Below are 6,000 nucleotides of genomic sequence, written 5' to 3' on the forward strand. Positions count from 1 at the left end.
TCCTTGACAGGCCTTTGAACTGGGTCTTGGATTCGCAGGGCGGCCTTGGGAAAGTCACTTAATCTCCCTGTCCCTTAACCTCCCCCGTGCTACAAGCAAGGCATGGGGAGTGATCTTCTGCCAGTCTGACTGCAGGCGAGGGACTCGCCCTGGCCTCGTTTTGTGAATGGTAAAATGCCCATCTAGGTCCTGCAGAACAAAGCAGTGGTGGGTCCTCCCCTCCCCTCCCCTCCTGCTGGGGAGCACCGGATCATCAGAGGGAGGGCTTTGGAGAAGGATTTGGAAAAGAAACCTCCAGGCCTAGGTGCAAGGTGTGGCACTGCTGCGGGGCATGCGGTCACCCCAGCCTGTGAGCCAGGGTCACGGTCGAGAGCTCAGTGTGTGCCACGCTGCAAAAGGCCTGGAGCTGTTCGGGGCTCTGTCGGCCCTTGCGCGACGCTCCCCAGCTGGCCGTCGCAGGCCGCTTCCCCGTGGCACCCCGCTCCCATGGGCACACAGCACAGGGCTTCCCAGGTTCCTAGACAAGCCAGCCAAGCCCTGCCATCCTTGCCACCCAGACGGAGATCACCCTGGAGGAACAGCGGGCTCCTCAGGCCAGGCTCAGACATCCCTTTCTGGGCACCGGGAGGCAGTGGAACGGTTCTGGCGCCATCTACAGTCCTCCGGTTTCACTGTTATACAGAAATAAATATTTTTGCCAAAAAAAAAATCCTCTGTTTTCACCAACTCCTTCACTTTGGTGAGGACCCTCCATGGGTCTCACCTGTCCCCACCGCCACCGTGCGAGCTCAAGGCATGTCAGAGCCCAGCAGGATGGCAGCTGGGTGGACTGAGCAGGTGGACGGCATCTTCTCCTTGCCAGTGCAGCCAGACTCTCCTTGTACCCGGCAGAGAGGTGGGATGCAACAGGCTGGGCCTGGACCTTGCTGGGAGCAAAGCAAGGCAACAGAGGGAGCGGATGCCTGCAGTGACCCACAGCAGGACAGCTCAGTCCCCACCCTACATCCTCCTCCTCACCGAAGAGTCCAGATGGGACTGGGAAGGGAGTCTCAAGCCGTAGGACCCAGTCCACAGCTCAACCACTCCAGCCCCTTGCACACCACAAACACAAAGTGCATTGCAAGAAAAAGGGTGTTTGTGCCCGAACGCTTGCGAAGAACAATTTTTCCAACTGTTTAGCTGGTCTAAGAAAAGAGATCACACCTAGCCAAAGAGCCTTGTCTGTCTCTTGCAACACCCAATGCACCCTGTGATGGGTGCAGAGGAGACAAGGACACTGCCACTGAAGTGGCAAGGTGGGATTTGGGAGATGCTCCAGGCAGAGCAACCCATCTCCTGCTGTGGGGAAGCCCCAGTCCTTGCCAATCTGACCAGGAGGAAACACTCCTCCCTGACCCCAAACCTGCCCCAGATGCAGCTGCAAATCTATGGGGACTCTTTTGCAGGGGGGATCAATCCCTGTTAACAAATGCTGCCCTGCCTGTTTCAAAGATCCCAGCCCAGGCTTTGTAGAGGTGTTAGAAAGATAACCTTTCACCTGCTAGAGCAATGCCATACCAGCCTTGCCAGTCAGCTTGTGAATACACATCCTGCCTGGTTGCACAGTGGGGGATAAATGAGTGGAGCATCTCAGAGATAGGAGCCCATCTGGGCAATGACCAGGTAAATGTAGTGCACACACACTCAATCCCTCTCCTCCTCCTTTTTTTTCCCCCTGGGCTTTATTTTCATCGTATGTCTTTGGCATGACGTTGTTGTCATTTTCTCAATCATAATGCCTTGTGTTTCTCTAACCCTTATCTGCCAACAGCATTCCAGTCTCTGCCCCAGAACAAACACAGCAGAGAAGGAAATGCAGATTAATAGGGCTCAGATCTGTGCAATATTAAAAGCAGGCAACAATTAAAATAAATGTACAACAACATGGAAAATAAATCCAACCAAGGCTGCGTGCGGAAGGGCTTGGGAAACATGAGGAGGGGTGGGGGGTAGTAAAAAACAAGAAAAACAGAAAGAAAAAAGAAACATATTTAATGCCCAGAACAGGAAACAAGAGGTATTGGATATGGTTTGACTCTGGTTGGAGTGTGATTCACTTTTTCTGCTTTCAGCTATTTTTTGTAATAAGCTGGAAAAGGCACCATTGACATAAAAAAATAATGGCAATCATTTGCTTTCCCCTAAAGAAAAAAAAACGCAGCAGCCTCAGTGACTGGGGAGGGTATAAATTATAGCCAGGTTTTCAAGCCAGGCAAAGCAAGGCAATTGCACATGCAAAATGCAGGCTCTGTTTGCTCGAGTAGTTCCAAAAATTAGGTGGGCAAAGTGGACCCCTCCACGCCGAAGTGGTCTGAAATTCTGACATCCTTGAGTCGTCCCACCCTCGAGACACTTAAATCTGCACTTCACTACGCATGTGCACTTGGGTTTCCTTCATTTCAGAGGGGTTTAAAGGACACGGGTTGCTGGCTAGAGATAGAGAGAAGCATATGCTGAACAGAGGTCTGTTAGGACATGAAAGACACTCTCCGGTTGATTAAAGAGCTGATGAAATGAAGAGCCTCTACAGGCAATTAGGAGCCTCTAGCTTGTTGGCTACTGTGGGAGACTCACAAACCCAGGCTTTCCCTTAACAAACCCCCTTTCCCTTGGCCTGGATGATCCACTTTCTTAAGGGACTGGGATGCATGCCAAAGAGGCCTGGCCAGACAGAGGCATGCCTGCACAAGTGATGGTGCTGGCTAATCAATTTAAATAGATTTCATCAAATCAATTTAAATAGAAAGAGACTCCTCCTGGGGGACATGCCTCCTCCCTCACAGCCAGTCCAAGGTGTCAACTCATATCCAGTCACGCGTGTGCTGGGAGCTCATATCCAGTAGCACACATGCTGGGAGAACTATGTTACAGCTGCAGCTAACCAGTGCACTGGCTTTTCTCTAGCATCCTCCAGCCTGCAGCCCTGCCACCAGAGTGTGGTGCAATGCTCACGCTTCTCTCTTGTCGCTCGTGAGCTGTATGAGGGGTATGAGCATCTCGAGCCCTGCCTCAGACCTCATCCATGCACGTCCCCATCTCTTAAGCAGCTGGTTTCCTTCCAGGACGCTGCTGTAGTGGAGCCACCAGGACCTCTGGCTGCAGAGGCAGGCGAGCACAGACAAAGCTTCAGCGTGGCCAGCAGTGCTAATGGCCCGACCAGCTACACAGCAAAGCTCTCCTTCCTCTGAAAGGCCAAATGTGACCCCAGAGATGACAGGCTGCAGAGGAGAGGAACTATGTCACAGCCAGCCTGAAGAAGCCACCCATAGACCGTGGGGCATCTCGTTCACCAGCGAGGACTTCTCTCAGCTGGGGCTAATTTTCACTTCACCCTGTAAAGCCGTGGGAGGCAGAAGGTAGGCACTGGCAGCTTCTCCTTGCAGCTTTCAGGATGGCTCCAGCATCGTGCTGGCTCTTGATTTCCCCATGTGCTCAGACGGGCGACGGGCAGAGGGAAGGAAGTCACCAAAGTTCAGAGTCGTTTTTGGCTGTGTTGCTGGCTCCTGAAACTGGTGCAAGGTGAATTAATGGGCCCTTTGTGAGGGTGACAGGTTCCTTAATTGGAATGCATTGAAGCAGGGATAATTTAATTGCTTCATTTATTTTTTTTAAGGATTCTTTTCCATTTTACACTCTCACTTTCAGCTGCTAATTGACCCTGCGGAGGAGGCCTTCCTATGAGCCATGCCAGGAGCTGCCAGATTGAATGTCCACCAGTAATCGAATGCAGACAGCTGGATGGGTAGATGCGGGCCACAAAAGTTCCCGTGTCCATGGGAGCGCGCTGTGGCACGCATGCCATTCTTCACAGGGCCTCGAGATGCCGAGGGAGCTCCTGTCTGGGTAAAGCAGCAAGTCCTTGATGCAGCAATTAAAGAAAAAGGCCAGGCTCAGTTTGCATTCATGTAATAAAACAGAAAAGGTAAATGCGAATGGGTGCCGATCGAATGACTTGGATGGGTGGGGTATGGGCAGGACTGCCCCTTTCTACCTCTGATTGATGCTCTCTTGTGAGGCAACTTAGTTCACATAACATCATATAGGATGTTTCCAGGCATTATTGTTTTGACCAGTGGTTTTCAACCTTTTATTTCTACTTGCAGACCCCCTTGGAAATGTTGAATGGCAGTGCAGACTCCTTCAAATGGTAAGTGTGGGTACTCGCATGCTTTGATTGATCTTAGTCATCTTTTTCAGAGCCCTTAAACATAGTCTGTGGACCCCAGAAGCCATTATCTCTGCCCTGAACCACGAGAGCTCATGAAACCTTGGACTCCTTCACCAGGTTGAGAAATTAGCCTAGAGGGAAGTGAGTTTTGGGCCCCCCACTACAGAAAGGATGTAGACAAAATGGAGAGAGGCCAGCAGAGAGCAATGAAAATGGTTCAGGGGCTGGGGGACAGGACTTGTGAAGAACTGGCCTGACTTAGTCTGCAGAAAAGAAGACTGATGCTGCTGGGAGGCAATGGGAGCATAGGAGGCAGCATTGCCTGCTGGTTAAAACCCTTCTCTTCCTAGCTTCAGTTTCCCTAGCTGCAGCAAGCTCATTTGTGAAGTTCATTGAGCTCTACCAGGAAGCACAGCTGTACTGGAGTCGGTGACCATCCCAGTGACTGGCTTCAGCGGAAGGAGGCTACCTATGAAGCATGTCCCTTAGCACAGTGGAAAGCACTTGCCCCATGTCAGAGAGAGCTTGGATGCCAGGCAGTGATGTGAAGGCAACCACAGGGACTGGAAACCATCCCACCAACCTATAATGCAATCAATTCAAAGATCCCTGGCAAGGACCGGGGTCCAGGGGCATCTGCCTGGTAAGAAAGCCATTCACGTGCATGGCTGTTCTGGGGCCGGGGAGCATGGCTTGTGAGGAGAGGCTGAAGGAAACGGGCTGATTTAGTCTGCAGAAGAGAAAACTGAGGGAGGATTAAATAGCAGCCTCCAACTCCCTGCAGGGTGGTCCCAAAGAGGATGGAGCTGGACTGTTCTCAGTGAGGGCAGACAACAGAGCAAGGAGCAATGGGCTCCAGTTGCAGCAAGGGAAGTTGAGGTTGGATATTAGGAAAAACTCCTTCACTAAGAGGGTGGGGAAGCGCTGGAACAGGCTCCCCAGAGAGGTGGTGGAGGCTCCATCCTTGGAGGGTTTTAAGACCCGACTAAACAAAGCTTTGGCTGGGATGACGTAGTTGGGCTGGTCCTGCTGGGAGCAGGGGGTTGGACTGGATGTGACTTCCTGAAGTCCCTTCCAGCCCTCATTTTCTATGACTCTCTTCTGACTGATTCGGGTGGCCTGGAACAGGCACTGCTCGCTTACGTGCTCTGCCCTGGTGCTGTCCTCATGCCTGGATACCTCAACACAGGGTCCCAGGGTGAAAAGCAGAGCTGGGCTTGCAAGGTACAGCTACCTCGGAGAGTGACACTCAGGGAGTTGGCATCTCAGACTAGGGCTGGCAAGCCGGTCACTCGACTGACCAGTTGACTGCATATTTTTGATGGGTCAAAGATTGGTCAAATAAAGACAGGAGGAAGACTTTCTGTGATTTATAGTAACTAGGGATGTAAATATTGTTTAATAAATTAGCCATTTAAACTCTTCTAATTACATCAGTTAACCATGTAATTAATAACATATACCTGCTAGAGAAGGCTGGGGGCATGGGGGCTGCGTGGGGTGAGCTTCGGAGGCCTGGGGCCCGCCACACTGGTGCGACCAGAACCATTGTGCTTTTTCTGTGTTTTAGTTTTTTGCAAAAGATTTAATTGTGAAATAAATTTATTTCAACAGTATATAAGAAATTCCTGCTTTTTTAATGTAAATAAATTAAAATATATATTATTATTTTGAATGTATTTGGCAATTTTTGACTCATATTTGACCAGTCAGTTGACTGAACTGCATTTGACCAGTCAAATACTGAACCCTATTGGCACAAAAACTTTTGGATGGCAATCCCGGTGTTTCGA

Source organism: Crocodylus porosus, unplaced genomic scaffold (assembly GCF_001723895.1).
Source record: "Crocodylus porosus isolate Cpor-Errol unplaced genomic scaffold, CroPor_comp1, whole genome shotgun sequence".
Lineage (NCBI taxonomy): Eukaryota > Metazoa > Chordata > Crocodylia > Crocodylidae > Crocodylus > Crocodylus porosus.